Source organism: Acinonyx jubatus, chromosome B2, assembly GCF_027475565.1.
Source record: "Acinonyx jubatus isolate Ajub_Pintada_27869175 chromosome B2, VMU_Ajub_asm_v1.0, whole genome shotgun sequence".
NCBI classification, from domain to species: domain Eukaryota; kingdom Metazoa; phylum Chordata; class Mammalia; order Carnivora; family Felidae; genus Acinonyx; species Acinonyx jubatus.
Window position 1 is genome coordinate 1029186 of NC_069385.1, and position 15573 is coordinate 1044758.

Genomic DNA, 15573 nt, shown 5'->3' on the forward strand with positions numbered 1-15573 from the left:
GGCCAGACGCTGAACCTCTGCTGGGGAAGAAATGTGATTTCTGCCCTCCTAGAACCAGGCGTGGAGTCAGGTGAGCGGAGGGATGGGGAGATGCGGGGAGAGATTTCCAGGCACAGAGAACACTGTGCTCAAAAGAGCACTGTGTTACCTATATGTAATCAGATAGTTTATATGTTACCTACGTGTAACTAGAAATCAAAAGGAAAAATATTGTCCACAAGTGACTCCATATCCTCTGACCCTATTTTTATGCCTCTCAGTCCAGCGTTGTCCTGGCAAATGTCTGTCAACCAGCCTTTGAGGAAAACAGGTGTATGAACAAACGAGCTTCTTTCCGTCACGTAGGTGGTCCCAACACAGGGAATCACAATCCACCGATGTGATGTTGACTGGCTCACAAAATCATGAACATGTAACAACTGGATTTTGCAAAGCAGAACAATGTTCTAGCACGTTGTTATTGTTTTCGGCTTCAATGAGTTCTGATTGTGTGTGATAAATTTCCCGTATCTAAACTTTAAGAGCATATGCTTTGACATATTTATATGCTCAAGAAGCCATTACCACACACAGACAATATCCCCAGGATGTCTGTCGCCACAGAAATTTTCTCCTGCCTTTTTGTGAGTCCTTCCTCCTTGCCCCCCAAGCCACCCCTGCACTTGAAGCAGACCTTGATCTTCTGTCTGTCACTATTGATTAATTTGCGCTTTCTAGAGTTTACATAAATAGACTCATACATTACATATAGATTTCTTCACTTGGAATGATTATATTGAGACTTACCCATCTGTTGCATGGACCACTGGCTCATTTGTTGTTATGGATGAATAGTGTCCGTTGACTGGATATGCCACATTGTAGTTAACCACTTACTTATTGACGGACATTGGGTTGTTTCCGGTTTCGGGCTACCACCTAGAAATAATAGGAACATTCTTGTACAGGCTGAGTGGAAACATGTTTTTATTTCTCGGGAGTAAATGCCTGGGCATGGAATGGTCAGATCTTAGGAGAGGCGTGTGCTTACCATTTGAACAAAGGGACAGACTGTTTTCAAAAGCAGCTGTGTTACTTTCCCTTCCCAACACTGGTGTATGAAATTTCTAGTTCAGTTTTCCCATGTCCTTGCTAATACTGGGTAAGAGCAATCTTTTTAATTTTAAACATTCTCGCAAGTATGTAGTAGAATCTCACTGGGATTTTAATTTTCATTGACTTGGTGACTGCTATACTGAGCATCATATATTCTTCGATGAAGTGCCTGCTCAAATCTTGTAAAAGATTTCTCTCCCTCTCAAATAAGGATCTTGCTGTATTCTGGATATAAGCTCTTCATCCGATATAGGATTTGCAAATGTTTCCTACCAGTCTGAGGCTTATCTGTTCATTCTTTTAACATTTTTTTTTTGAAAAGCAGTACTACTTAATTTTGATAATGTCCAATTATCAATGCTTTCTTTTTGGATTATGCTTCTGATGTTGTAGCAAATAAGCCTTTGCCTTAAGTACGGTCACAAAGATATTTTCCTGTGTTTTCTTGCACAATTTTTAGAGTTTTAGGTTTTACATTTAGATCAGTCATTTATTTTGCATGAATCTCTGTATATGGTGCAAGATATGGATCTAAGGTTTAATTTATTCATTTTGTTTTTGTATGTAGATATTCAATTTTTCCAGAATCATTTGTTGGAAAAACTATCCTTTCTATACGGAATCTTCTTTGCAACCTTGTCATAAATCAGTTGTTCATACACGTATGGATCTATTTCATAACTCTCAACTCTGTTCTATTGAGCTTTCTATTTTTTCAACAAAAATTGAAACTGTTCTGTCAATACAATCTGTCTTGATTTGTTTTATAATGAGACTTTAAATCAGGTAGTATTAGTCTTCTAACCTTGTTCTACTGTTTCAAAACGATTTTGTCTATTTTAGTTCTTTGCATTTCCATATGGGTATTTCATAATCAGCCTGTTGATTTCTACAAAAATATATGCCCATATATTGATTGAAAATGTACTGAATTTATAGGTCAGTTTGGGGATCATTATCATCTTAAAAATATCCAGTCTTCCGATGGATGTACATGGTATATCTCTTCATTTACTTAGGACATCTTCAATCACTCTCACTGTTTTATGGTTGTAAGTGGACAGACATTGCATTAATTTTGCATGATCTCTGAGTATTTCATATTTTTGTTATTGTAGATGGTATCTTAAATTTCTGGTGATTCATTACTAAATGTGTAAGTACAATTGTTTTTTGTATATTGACTTTATCTTCTGCAACCTCACTAAACTCATTATTCCTAGAAATTTGTTGTAGTTTCTATTGGATTTTTTTACATAGATGATCATGGTGTCTGTAAATAAAGGGACAGTTTTACTTCTACTTTTCCACCCTCAAAACTCTTTTTCTTGCTTTGTTGCACTGGCTAGCACTTCTAGTACATGGTGAATAGGAACAATAAGAGAAAACATCCATGTCTTGTTCTGCATCTTAGGAGAAAACATTCAGTTTTTATCATTAAGTATGTTGTTAGCTATAGGATTTTTACAGATGGCTTTTATCAGGTTGAAGAAATTCCCTTGTGTTCTTATTTCCCTCTTGTATTTTTATTTTCTTTTGTTTGATAGACTTCTTTTAACATTTTGTATGTTGCAGGTCCACTGGTGATCAATTATTTCCAATTTGTTTATCTGAAAAAGTATTTGTTGTCTTTTGTTTTTGAAAGATATTTTTGCTGGGTATAGAATTCTAAGCTGATAATTTTCATTTAAGTACATTAAACATGGGGCTTCATTGTCTGCTCATTTATATTGATTGTCTCTTACAAGAAATCTACGGTCATTGTCAGTTTTGTTCTTCTAAATGTAATGTGTTGTTTTTTTTCTGGTTGTATTTACCCTTTTCTCTTTATACTGATTTAGACAATTTGACTGTTAAGGACCTTGGTACAGTCTTCATTTTCCTTAGGAGTGGGGTTCATTGGGCTTCATCAATATGTTGTTTCATAGAGCTCTGTACATTTGGGAACTTTTGGCATCATTTATTGTTTCCCCCCCTGCTTTTGGGGACTCCAATTACAAGTATATAAGTCTGCTTGAGGTTGCCTTATAACTCACCAAAGCTTTGTTTATTTTAAAAAATCCTTTGCTTGCTCTGTGGTTTGTTTGGTTTTTTTCTTTAATAAAAAGTGGCTCTTGTTAGGTCTTCAAGTTCATGGATCTCTTTTTCTTTGATATATAATCAGAACACATGCATTTTCCAACTCACACATTATGGTTTGTATCTCTGAAGTTCTATTTGCATGTGTTTTATATCTTCAGTGTATCTACTTAACTTTGGGGATACATGGAATACAGTTATAAAAGCTCATTTATACATGAGTTATAAATGAGATGAGAGGGAAATGGGGACCTGTTGTTAAATGGGCATAGAGTTTCAGTTTTGTAAGATGAAAAGATCATAAAAGATAAATCCGTCTTTTGTGGAGATGAATGTTGGTGATGGTTACACAGCATTGTGAATGTATTTAACATCACTGAAGTAAATCAGATGGCAAATTTTATATTAAGTATATTTTAGTACAATAGAAAACTGGAAAAAAATGGCAAGATAAAGTCTTGCCCAGACCAACAAAAATTGAGGGAGTTTGTCCCCCAAGACCTGCCTTCAGGATATGCTAGAGGGACGTCTGTAGTGTGCAATGGAAGAACACTGGGGCAGCACTGAGGCAAGTGAAGAATGAACCTTGTGGGCAGAATAACGATGGGGCATGAACGGAATGCTGTGGTACTCCCAAGCGGCACATAAATCACTTTTAACCTTAGTATGAAGTTAAAACACAAAAAAATCATTAAAATAACTGTATAGGGGCACCTGGGGGGCTCATTTGGTTAAGTGTCTGACTCTTGATTTCAGCTCAGGTCATGAACTCCTTGTCTGTGTTTCCAAACCCCACATTGGGCTCTGCACAGACAGTGCAAAGTCTGCTTGGGACTCTCTCTCTCCCTGTCTCTCTGCCCCCCTCCAAAAATAAATAAATAAACTTAGAAAAATAAAAAAAAATAATAAATAGCTGTATAAAAATAATAAATTTCTTTTAAAAAATTTTTAATGTTTATTTAATTTTGAGACCAAGAGAGAGACAGAGCGCAAGCAGGGGAGGGGCAGAGAGAGAGGGAGACACAGAATCTGGAGCAAGATCCAGGCTCTGAGCTGTCAGCACAGAGCCCAATGTGGGGTTTGAACTCATGAACCTGAGATTGTGACCTGAGAGCCGAAGTCAGATGCTTAATTGACTGAGCCACCCAGGTGCCCCAGTAGATTTCCTCATTTGGCCAAAGACACGTATATTCGTAGAATAAATACAGAGAAACAAATGCTGAAATCCGAGTAAAGTTGTAGCATTTTTATACAACACTTGTTGGTTCTTGGATAGCCCAAATGTTACTTTGTTTTTCACAATTTTCCTTTGGCTTTGGACCACTGGCTTCATTTTTGAATTGACAATTTCAATGAAAAATGTGCATCACTCCTAGGTTCTTAAAACCGTGCCAGGTGCTTTATCCAATAAATTAGTAGACTCTTAAATGAAAAATTTTAAAGTTTATTTATGTATTTTGAGAGAGAGAAAGAGCACGTGCACAAGCAGGGAGGGGCAGAGAGAAAGGGAGAGAGAGAATCCCGAACAGGCTCTGCACTGTCAGCACAGGGCCTGACACGGGGCTCGATCTCATGAACGATGAGATCATGACCTGAGCTGAGATCAAGAGTCGGACACCTAACCCACTGAGCCACCAGGTGCCCCAAGAGAAAAATGAAAGGAAAACATCTCATGTGGCTTTTCTCAGTGCTCTTCTGAATCAACATAACAAAATACTTTATTAAGCTTTTCAATTACAGAAAATATCTGTTATTTTTTCCCATTTTTCAATAGCTTCAAAATCAAAAGAATGAAATGAATACGATACGAAGCACTTTCAGATTAAAGATTTAGACCAACAGTGTTTGCTTTTATGACCTTCGTGATGTCAGCTGTGCAGACCGGTCTGTGCCTGATATGGGTGGGCCCCCTCCGGTCAGTGGAAGGCGTATACAGAACAAAAAGGCAGAGCCCCCTGGAATAAGAGGACACTCCGTTTGCCTGTGTGAACTGGGACATTGGCTTTCGAACTCTAACGAAAACATTGACTCTTTCTGGGTCTTAAGCCTGCTGGCCTTCAGATGGCAATGACATCGGTCCTCCCGGTCCTCCGGCTGCGTAGTCAGGCTGGACCTAAACTACTGGCCCTCCCCCACCGGTTTCCGGCTGGATGCCTGCACATCCTGGGTCTCCAGCCTTGTTGTCACGTGAGCCAGCTCCCTCTGGCAAATCCTGTAGGTTGTGGTTCTGTTCTATTGGTTCTGTTTCTCTGGAAAGCCCCGGCTGATACGTCAAGTTTGCCAAGTGCTCTTGAAAACAATCCAAAATTGACTAGAAAATGAAGTTTGTGAGCCCTTCTCATGAGGTTATGCAGATTAGGACGTCTTGCAAAATGAGGCCTTATCACCGACTTGCAATGACATTGAAAAGAAAGAAGAAACTTCTGGACTCTTTCCTGTGATTGCACTTTGCAAGGTTAAGCTTGCTCAATACTGGGAGTCACGTTTGTATCTGTCCTGCTAGCTGGGGTGTTTTATAATCACTGGAATTCTTCTGCCCTTTTTGACTAAATAAAAATTCCATAATAACATGGTGCACACATACGCACGCCGAGTGAGTGGTGAGTGAGCGCAAAGCCGCTGGCCCAAGCGTCTCCCCTTTGTCTCTGTGCTCAGATTCCTGCCTAATCACAAAAATATTGTGCAAATGTCAGTCACATGAATCTGTTTGTGAAACCCCGTTTCCATGTGCGTGTTCTCCCAGGACAGCGCGCGGGGTGATTCAGCACCAACCCGATTCCCTCCCAGAAGACACCGGGTGACACGATGTGGGGCAAAGCCCTCCTGAAGGTTAGCAAGTATGGGCAAAGGCTGCAGAGACGCCCCCGACACTAATGCAGGTGCGCTGGCCTGGCCGCGTCTGCAGCAGTCGGGACCCTCTGGGGCCCCGGTTGTTCCAGAAGGTCGAGTGTAAGAGCGCGGCCATCTCCAGGGTGTGAGGCAAATGACAGCACTAGTCATCCGTATCACGTTTGACAGCACAAACGTACATAATGAAAATCTCCATGGAAAGAAACTGAGCACACACTCTGCTCTCACCGGCCTCCTGAGCACGGCAGCTGTTCCGCGGTCTGTGGAACACATGCCGCCTGTAAGTGGATTTGGAGCCAGCTTCTGTTGGGGGTGATGTCTGCGGCCACCTTGCAGAGGCCTTGTCACCGGGTGTCTGGGCATCCGTGAGAGGCGAGTGCCGATGTCACCTGTCGGGCTGGGGACGCAGCCTCTGACTTCTCCAGGGAGGGGTCACCAATTTCCTTCCTGCTTCAGTCACAGGAGATGCCCCTTTTTCTCTCTATGCTCTTGTTTAATCCCAACTCCAAAAACCTTCTGGGATTGGAAGCTGCCCAAAGCCTGGTCCCGAGACCACCCTGATCTGGCCTGTCACTGGGTGACAGGGGGCAAAGGCCAGCAGCCTCTACCATGCCTTGGCTCGTCCCTGGGGTTTGCCCTGCTGCAAACCCAGAACCCCATTTACAAGATCGCCGGGTTTTCTTTTGAACGTTGTTTCCTCGTTGAACCCAAACAAGGCCATCTGTGGTCCCTCTGGCTCCCCAGGAGCCTCACACCCTGCCTGGTTCCGCTCACTCCCTTCCCATGGGACACAGCAGCAAGCCGGGCCAGGGACACCCCAGCAAGCCGGTCAAGGGACACCCCAGCAAGCCGGGCGACACAGCAGGGCAGGAGGGCCAAGGTTTGGGTTGGTCAGCGCTGCTGCCTGGTGCTCCCAACAAGCTACTGTAAGTTCTCGACCCTTAGTTTCCATAAAATTCGGCTGATAACGTCCACCGCAGGGTCTTATTGTGACAGCCGAGATGGGCGTCTAGGCAGCAAGGGGGGGGGGGGGCTGGCACACAGTAGGCACTTAATAAATGGTGCCTTTCGCAGCCAGTGCAGAGTGTGGGGGCGACTTCCACCTCTGGTTTCCACCAGTGATGCTCCAGCGGCCGGTTGTTTGGAACCAGATCTGTCCTCCCCTCCACCCGGGCCAGGCATGCCCCTCTGCTGGTGCTCTGTCTTCTGAACACGGCCGCTGGTTCCCTCCCCTGCTCCCCCTGCACACGGGGCCCCGGAGCCCTGTCTGTCTGTGTGTAACCGGCCCACCGTGATTTGCAGCCTGAGAAAGCGACGTGGACGGAGGGTTTCTGCCAACACCAGCATGAGCGCCGCTCCAGACGGTCCCCGCTCCCGGTGGCGGCAGCCGCGCTTGCAGACTCCCTGACGCGTCCCCAGGCTCAGCTAAGGAGTTCGGTGAGAAGTCGGCCCTTGGACGCCCCCGCCCCTCTTGAGGCCGAGCCTCACGACTACAGTGAATACACTCAGTTTCCAGTGTGGTGGCTTCCGGCATGTGGTGTTTATTACTTTTATACCGATTGACTTAGCAAGTGGGCAAAGATGTTAATTAATGAGTTTCTGCTGGGCGATCAGACATTCTCCTCCGATAGCACATGTCAAGGATAAATTGGATTCCGGATGAAACATGTACGTGACTCTCCATCCTCCCCAGCTAGCCGTGTCCCACACACACAGCTGAGAGCAGGGCATCCTCACGGACACTTGTTCATTCAACTAATCTGGCCAGCATTCACCCCGAGCACTTCTTCCAGGTTGGGCCACAGCAGTGGTGAGGCAGACGAGCCCTCACTTTCTGGGGCCTTCTGTTCTAGTGCAGAGCAGAGTGTGGCGAGAGGAGAGGCACACCATGGAGCAACAGGAAGTAGGGGAGGTGGTGAAATGCCATGCAGGGCTGTGGAGGCCAGTGCTGAGTAGCAGGGATGGGGGAGGGTCTTGGGTGGGCAGGGATGGAGGGAGGAAGGTCTTGGGTTGGACAGAATGGGTATGGGAGAGGGGGTCTTAGGTTCATCTGGGATGGGTGGGAGGGTCTTGGGTTGGCTGGGATTGGTGTGGAGGGTCTTGGGTTGGACAGGACGGGTGGGAGGGTCTTGGGTTGGCTGGGATGGAGCGGGGAGGGTCTTGGGATGGAGCGGGGAGGGTCTTGGGTTGGAGAGAATGGGTATGGGAGAGCGGGTCTTAGGTTCATCTGGGATGGGTGGGAGGGTCTTGGGTTGGCTGGGACGGGCCGGGGGAGGGTCTTGGGTTGGCTGGGATTGGTGTGGAGGGTCTTGGGTTGGACAGGATGGGTAGGAGGGTCTTGGGTTGGCTGGGATGGAGCAGGGAGGGTCTTGGGTTGGCTGGGAGGGAGCGGGGAGGGTCTTGGGTTGGAGGGAATGGGTCGGAGGGGGGGTCTTGGGTTGACTGTTCCTGGAGGAGACTTTGGACCTGAGACCTGAATAACTATTAGTAGAAAGAACCAACCATCTGAGCAGCTGACAGGAAAAGTTTTCAGGCAGAAGGAACAGTGTTTGAGACATAGAAAGGCGATGGTGCCAGGGGAGGAAGCCTGAAGGAGGCAGGAAGTGGGCAGGGTTGACCACAGAAGACCTTGGGAGTGGGTTTATTCTCTGGACGATGGTGGCCACTGGGGCTGTAGCAGGGCACAGCCAGTGTCATTCACGCAGTGTCCCTCTGGGCCCCCCGGGGAGAGGGCAGAAGGGCCCAACGACGGGAAACCCCAGCAGCAGCAGGCAGCTTACACGTCCTCATCGTCTGCCAAGCAGTCCGCTGCAGGGGCTCTCGGTCTCCCCACGAGAAGGCATTTTCCTTTCCCTGCTCGCCTGGAGTCTTCTCCGTGCAGAAGGATTAGTGGGACTCCTGGGGTGCAGCTGCCCGCCTCGTGCCTGCTGTCCCCGGGGAGCGTCCTGTCGCAGCAGGTGGAAGGCGCAGCTGGCGGCTGGGGCCGGGGTTCAGCAGTGGGCCCGGCGGGGGACGGCGTGGGGCTGCCTCACAGCCTGGCACCCGGGGCGGAGCAGGGGCCTCCCCGGAGAGAGAAGCATCTGGAAGACGGGCGTCTTCGCCTGAGAAGCTACGTCCCCACTGACGCCTGCTCATCTGCGAAAGGCGGGTGGACAGCCTTCTTGTCCGTGGGGGCTGGGAAAGTGAGCGTATCAGGGCCCCTTTTGTGGATGTGGGGTTCGTGCGGGGCGCGTTTGGACAGAGGCGGGTGGCAGGGCCTGGAGCCACATGGGCGGCAGCCAGCGAGGGTGAGGTTGAGGCCCCTGCCCGAGGCGAGGGCGCAGAGGCCGGGAGGCGGCAGAAGGGCGTCAGTGCCCGGAGCTGAGCACCAGCATCCCGACCTCGAGCAGGGTCCTCCCGCGTTCCCCGGGCACCCCGCGGCTGGCTCAAGGGGTTCGTGGTCCCCGGGCCACCTACGCAGCTGGAGAGCGAGCAGCCCCCGGCGAGGGGTTCTGTTCTTTTCACAGCACCTCAGATGTTTCCGAAGCCAGATGAGCCCCAAGGGTGCAGGGGCTTGCCGCTCCTGTGTCCACATCCGGACGGCCGGGCTCCAGCGGCCTGGCCTCGCCCCTCTGCTCCCGCCTCCTGCCCGAGTCCCGTCCCTGCTTCCTCAGCGGCCCGAGGTGTGTGGGGACCCCTGACAGGTTGCTGACGCCCTGGGCTTGCTGCGTCACTGGAAGGGCAGAGGGGAGCCCTCGAGGCCGGGGCTTCTCCACCTGTGCTGTGCGCCCAGGCCGCCTGGACCGGCTCCGAAGCCGCTTCTGACTCGATGTGCTCTGGTACGCGCCCATCTCACAGAGGAGAAAGCCGAGGCCTGGAAGCAGACTTAGCGTCACAGAGCGGGCGTGGGGCTGCCCCCGGGCTTTCTGCCCATCCCGTCTCATTTTATCACCTCTTCCAGGGAAAGGGGTCTCCCCACAGCCCCTCTGCCGCCTGCCTGCCCGGCGGCCCCGCGCATCTGACCCCCAGTCCCGCCTCTGGCATTTTTGTGTGAGGGCTCGGGACACGCCAGGAATTTAAATAGCCCGTGACCTCATCCTGCCGGGCCTCCAGCCGCATGAGCTTTTTTTCCAGGAATTTTCTCCTCCTGCTACCAGCCCTGGGCACACTCACAGAGGAGTCATACTCCGCTGCGCCTCCCCCTTCCTGGAAGCCTGGCGCCCAGAGCGGGGGCAGGAGCAGCCTCTGCTCACTCTGACCCAGGCAGGGGTGAGGGGAAAACACATGTGTGACGCTGTGGGATCGCACGAGCCAGCGGCGCCCGGCCCTCGCGTGTCGCGCAGCCCCGGCTGGCCCGTCACGGAGCCCGGGGCTGCCCGCCGTGCCCTCCGCGCCCTCCCCTGCCCCCCGCGCACCCAGCAAGGGAGGTCCAGTTGGCTTTCCCCTGCCAGCCCGCGCCCCTGACCCCCAGCTTCGCGCAGGGACTCTAGACCCTCTGCGGGTTGGCCTGGAGCCCTGCGGGCACCGGCCTGGGCTGCCCCTTCCTCTGATTCCATTAAATGCCCCCCCCCCCCACTCCTAAACTTGCTGCGTGGAAAGGATCCCAGAGGCCATTTTATTCATTTGTGAATCCATTCGTTCACCCTTTCACCCAAAGATACTTATTCATCATCTGATATGCACTGGACCCCGTCCTCAGGTGCTGGGCCAACAGCCATGAGCCTGCCAGAACCCACCTGCCTTTTCGTCTAGTCCTGCCCGCCGCCCACCACGTGGACACCCCCAACCCCACCAGCCGTGTGAACTGCCTCCCCCACTGCATGGCCCACCCCCCAACCCCGCCCACCGTGTGGCTCCCTTCCCCCACTGCATGGACCACCCTCTTCCAACCCCACTCGCTGCGTGCCCCCCACCTGCTGTGTAAACGACAGCCCCCACCACCAGCACCCCCCCCTCTGCCCGTGGTGCCCATCGGTCAGTGGACCCTCCAGTACCCCTCCTGAGTGGAGAGTGGCTCAGCAGGCAGCTGTCAGCAGTGAGCAGGAACACTAACTGTGCTTCCCTTGGGCATAAATCCTAAATTTGTCCTGAACTCACAAACTCCGTTTCCCCGTGCTTCTCCAGATGGCTCTCCACCCTGTGGTCCTTGTCCCCCAGCACCAGGGTCACCTGTGTCCTAAAATACATTCCTGGACCTGAGCCAGTGCCCAGGGGCCATGAGCACGACCCGAGCCAGGACACAGGTGCCCACCCCCACCCCCTTCCACCGAGGACGCCAGGATGAGGTGGAGTCTGAGCCCCAGGGGAGTGTTCGTTTTATTCTCCATAAGGAGCCGCCTGGACCCCCATTTGCCCCCTCCCCGTGACTTCCAGTCTGCAGACTCAGAGCAGCTCCCACGTCGGGACCGTTCGTCAGCCCAGGGGCAGCAGCTCAGAAAACCCACTCCTCGCCAATCTCCATGCTGGTGACTCTGGCCTGGGGCCCGACTCCAGAACCAGCCCCACGCTGGGCTCCAGCGCTGAGAGCACCCCTGTCTCTCCTTTCCTGTCCCCCTGCTCCGTGCGACTGTCCTCCGTCATGAGACCATTCCCGGGGGTCCTGAGTCACACCCTCCGGGTTCGGACCTGGGAGCGCCTCGCCTGCTCTGCCGCGACCACAAGGAAGGCTGGAGCAGCCGGCCAGGGACCACCTGTGGGATGCGGCCGGGGTCACGCACCGGGGGGTCACCCCGGCAGGGCAGTTGTGGGCCCGTGCGCTGCTCCTGAGCGGCCGGGCTCTGCGCCCCTCCGGGTGCAGCCCGCCCTCTGTCGGGTGTCCCTCTCTGGTCTGTGAACCCCCTGAGGGGCAGCCAGCCCTGTCACTCCTCACGTGTGTCCTCCCATCGTCACCAGCGCCCAGCCCACAGTGGAGCCCGGTCACCGGCTCTTTACCAGGTGATGCTGCTTTTCTGCCCTACGATGGGGCCTTTCTTCCTACCCCTTCCTGTGCTCCCCGGCCTGGCGACCGGCCTGGCAATTCTCATCCAGGTGCTCAGGCCTCACCTGCTCCTCACGGGTTCCATCTATGTCATCTGTGTCCAGGTCATGCCCTGTCCCCGGGGCTGGCCCCCGTTGTCCTGCCTCCCTTCACCTCCCCTGAGTCTCCTGCTTCGTACCAAGTTGGGTGGTCTAGAAACTCTGGCCTGGCCCCATGCAGTGTCCACAGACAACTCTGAAGATCGGAGGAGACCCATTTTTTAGTCTGTTGGGATCTTTTGCTCTGTCACGTGATGCATTCACCGTCTGGGCTTGGCCAGCGCGGAGTCTGCTCGCTGTCCCCTCTGCGTGTGCCTCAGACACTGACGGCAGTGGTTACAGGCCAGGCCTGGGGGAGACCCTTGCACAGTCCCTGTTATGCTGTTCTCAGATCAGACCCACGCTGTGCCCTCAGCACCCAACACCAGTCTGCTCCCCCGAGGAGCTCGCATTAGGAACATAGACCCCAAGATGCATCTGTCAGAGGAGTGTCTGCTGCACAGGTGGTCCACGGGACCACACTGACACTTGGAAAATGATGCCTGTGATAACAGAAGTTTCTGGACCATGGCAGGGAATCTGCGGTAGGGTCCTAGGGTTGCCCTATTGAAACACGATATGCGGGGGAGCTTAAAAATGACCAAAATGTGTCGTCTGGCACTCCGGAGGCCCAACGTCTGCGATCCGGGTGGGGCAGGGCTGTGACCCTCTGGAGAACTCTTCCTGCCTCCTCCCACTTCTGTGACCGTATTGCTTCCACCTCTGCCCTTGCGCTTGGGTGTTTCTTTCCTGTGTCCCAATGTCCCGCCTCTTATAAGGACACTAGTCATTGGCCTTAGGACCCGCCCTGCTCCCACGGGGTCTCCTCTTAACCTGACTACACCCGTAAAGACCCTTTTTCCAACAAGTTTGCTCTCACAGGTTCCTCGTGGACACGATTCAGCTGTGTGCGGCCCACTGTGGTTCTTCCTCTCTGTCTCCCTGAGACGCACACTTTCCCCCAAGACTCAATGGGCACACTGAGAATTCCTGGACTGTCCTGCCATGCCACCAACTTAGCTTTGTGGTTTCATCTACACACTTCACATCATTACTTACGGTTTATGTCTCCTGACCAGCTACGAAGGTGGTCTCGCTGGGTTCTTTGCCCTCTTCTCCCCCAAATGCTAACCAGGGCAGGATTTTGTGTTTAAAGCACCAGTCAGGGGGGCGCCTGGGTGGCTCAGTCGGTTGAGCGTCCGACTTCAGTTCAGGTCATGATCTCACAGTCTGTGAGTTTGAGCCCCGCGTCGGGCTCTGTGCTGACGGCTCGGAGCCTGGAGCCTGCTTTGGATTCTGTGTCTCCCTCTCTCTCTGCCCCTCCCCTACTCATGCTCTGTCTCTCTCTGTCTCAAAAATAAATTAAAAAAAAAAAAAAAAAAAGCACCAGTCAGGGAATGTATGTTAGAGGAGCAAATAGATGAAGAAATGCATTCAAAGCATCTTTTGATGACACGGCAGAGTGAGGTATAAACCTGCACTTTCTGGCCACCGATGAGACCAATCAGGATGCAAAGTAAGGTGAACTTGGAAACAGACGAGTATCCACCAAAGGTCCCTTTTCCCTCGCAGGGCAAGTCCATGTTTGCTTGTTGAGGAATTGTTTTCCAAAGCGGCTGCACCCTTTCACGTTCCCGGCAGCACTGTAGGGATTCTTGATCTCTCCACTCCCTTGCTCTCGTCTCTTTTTTGTTATAACCATCCTATCAAGGGTGAAGGGATGCGCTACGTGGGTGATGGGCATCAAGGAGGGAACTCTTAGGGACCGGCACCGGGTGTTGTATGTAAGAGGTGAGTCACTGGGCTCTACTCCTGACTGTACGTTAACCAACTCGAATGCGAATTTTAAAAAAGCACAAAGGGGCAGGCTATGAGGATATGAAAAGGCATCTCTCCGGAGAAGGCATATGAAGAAGGCCAGCATACACATGAAGGAATGCACACTATTATTTTTTTTTAATTTTTTTAAATGTTTATTTATTTTTGAGATAGAGAGAGACAGAGCATGAATGGGGGAGGGGCAGAGAGAGAGGGAGACACAGAATCGGAAGCAGGCTCCAGGCTCCGAGCCATCAGCCCAGAACCCGACGCGGGGCTCAAACTCATGAACCGTGAGATCATGACCTGAGCTGAAGTCGGACGCTCAACCGACTGAGCCACCCAGGCGGCCCAGAAATGCACACTATTATTAATCGCTGGGAAACGCCAACCAAACCACGGAAGATTCTTGGAGGGAAACTGGGATACACATCCTTGGTTGGAATCAGGTAGCACTGACAGAGTCCACATACGCTTTATCCGAATGATGACTTTACAACCGACTGGCTGGCCGAAGGAAAATATGCTGCCTTAAGACACACCCATTCTTTGCACACCAGAAATTAGTACTCTCTGCCGGGTGATATGTACAGAGTTGTGTTTGGTCAAAGGCTTTCAGACGCCAACACGGTGAGCAAGAGTCACCACCCATCGCGTCGCTGCCCCAGCCTCTACCGGCCCCATCCCTGGGCGCCGAGGGACCGACCCACAGCCTGGTGTGCTGCCTGCTGGCCCTCTACGGCCCCAACCCCACTTTCTGGAACTCAGGAGGGACCCAGGTGAAGTGAAGGCCGGGTCTCTCATGATGCTACCCTGCTAATATGTATCCCCTGGCTTGGCGTGAACTCCACACACGCTCTCTCACATGCTTTAGGAACCACTGGGCATGGCGACTGCTGTGCACGTAACGTCCAGGGAACACGGGTGCCCTCTGTCCAAGAGCAGCCTGTGCATCTGACCAAATTCTCTGCTGTCCACTCTCCACCCTGGCCTCGGGTGCTGTCTCATTTTCCCCCTCTGTCTACCTCCTCCTCCTTCTGTCCACCTCCTCGCTCTGTCTACCTCCTTCTCCCTCTGTCTACCTCCTCCTCCCTCTGTCTACCTCCTCCTCCCTCTGTCTACTTCTTCCTCCCTCTGACTGCCTCCTCCTCCCTCTGTCCACCTCTTCCCTCTGTCCATCTCCTCCTCTCTCTGACTCTTTCCTCCTCCCTCTGTCCACCTCTTCCCTCTGTCTACCTCCTGCTCTCTCTGACTGCTTCCTCCTCCCTCTGTTCACCTCTTCCTTCTGTCCACCTCTCCTCCCTCTGTTCACCTCCTCCCTCTGTCCACCTCTTTCTCCATCGGACTGTTTCCTCCTCCCTCTGTCCACCTCCTCCTCCCTCTGACTGCTTCCTCCTCCCTCTGTCCACCTCTTCTCTCTGTCCACCTCCTCCTCCCTCTGTCTACTTCCTCCTCCCTCTGACTGCCTCCTCCTCCCTCTGTCCACCTCTTCCCTCTGTCCACCTCCTGCTCCCTCTGACTGCTTCCTCCTCCCTCTGTTCACCTCTTACTTCTGTCCACCTCCTCCTCCCTCTGTCCACCTCCTCCCTCTGTCCACCTCTTCCTCCATCGGACTGTTTCCTCCTCCCTCTGTCCACCTCCTCCTCCCTCTGACTGCTTCCTCCTCCCTCTGACTGCTTCCTCCTCCCTCTGACTGCC